This window comes from Hyposmocoma kahamanoa, unplaced genomic scaffold (genome assembly GCF_003589595.1).
Source record: "Hyposmocoma kahamanoa isolate Upper Pololo Valley unplaced genomic scaffold, ASM358959v1 202, whole genome shotgun sequence".
In the NCBI taxonomy this organism is placed as follows: domain Eukaryota; kingdom Metazoa; phylum Arthropoda; class Insecta; order Lepidoptera; family Cosmopterigidae; genus Hyposmocoma; species Hyposmocoma kahamanoa.
This window is the reverse complement of record NW_020653726.1, coordinates 18,314,383-18,315,944: the sequence shown is the minus strand read 5'-3', so window position 1 is coordinate 18,315,944 and position 1,562 is coordinate 18,314,383.

Sequence of the window (1,562 nt, the reverse complement as noted above, 5' to 3'; positions counted from 1 at the left end):
TGTTGTATGAAATTATAATTGACAGATGACCTACCTTTGCAAGAATGTATTAAAATGTTTCACGAAACCTTTGCGTGTCAAAAGGCTGCACGTAGCCTTTAGATATTGTAAATCACAAACGAGCATGTTTCCTTCGCCAAACGAACGCTATAGCTCGTATATTATCAGAAATCACTTGAAGCATTTTTGGCCATAAAATCAGTGCGAGGGGGACCTTAAGCCAGTCATATCGAGTAGCAACAGGTTTCTTACGCAAGAAATATTTTTATCCCCCTAATGTATCACTCGAGCGTTGGGGATTCGGTAAAAACGAAGTAAGTCTAAAAAGTGACGTATGCTTACTTTTTATTTCTATTAATGTCATTAGCACTGGGACCATATCAAGATCTGTAGTATTCTGCTGTTTGCCATAGATCTGTTTTTAAGTTACTACGCTTCTTCTTCTTGTTATCGTATCTGTGGCATACGCTTTAATTATTGGGGATCGTACCCAATGTATGTAAATGTAAATTGTTCGAAGTAATGTATGTTTGATGGCATTTGTATGTTTCCCAGTTCACTCACTGTACGGCGTGTTCTTAGCCCGTTCTCCAGATCTGTACGCACCCTTAGTTTATTCTTCAATGATTTAATTCTATGATACCTGCCGAAATTTATAAAATTGCTCTTTTGAGATTTGCCTTAAAACGACCCTTAATTCCTTTGCTCACAAAGTGTGGTTCCCTAAGTATGATATAAAGCATTTTAACTCATCATCATATTGGAGTAAGTAGATAGAAAGCTCATCAGAGGACAAACGTCAATAAGATTATTTCCAAATCAAGAAAACGATGAGTGGTTCACGTTAGGAATATTGTGTATGGTCACGATTCTCGAAGACAATGAATTAGAAAACCGATTCAGATTCCGTTACTAGAAACTACACGATATAATATTACACCATGCAATATATAATTTTTCCTGGGATATCCCTCTTTGTCACCGCAAAATTCATGAATGGTGTAATTTGTGGGCTCACCTCGATATCGATTAAATCACTCGATATTTCAAATATTCGTTCCTGGGTGGAAAATTTATAGTGCCTCATGTTAGAAGGTGATATAAGGATTTTATTGCCGCCGCTGTCTGCCATTTTAATTGAATAAAAGATTTTTAATGTAGGTCTGGTCTTCAAATGCGTTTCTCGAATTATAAAGGTATCTTTAAAATAATTTCTTCTCGTGTCTTAAACCTATAGCATTACAACCATCCATCAATGTGGTAAGAAACTGATAACTACCACTTTGTGTTAAAATTTTTATTAATATCTCTTACTTTAGCTAACGTGCCGCTAGATGGCGTTGAACCGTTTTTGTGTATTTTCTTAAACGCGCTATTACGAGTATATACAACCTCAAAAGGCTTTGGTTGATTTCGCATAACAGTGAAAGTGTTCAATCACTTTGGGAAGAATATGTATTAAAGTAGAAGACATACACTGATTACTATACAGTGTGAAAACACGATTCCTAGATAAAAAAAAAGAAAACTCAAACTTAAAAAAAAAAAAAAAAAAAAAAAAA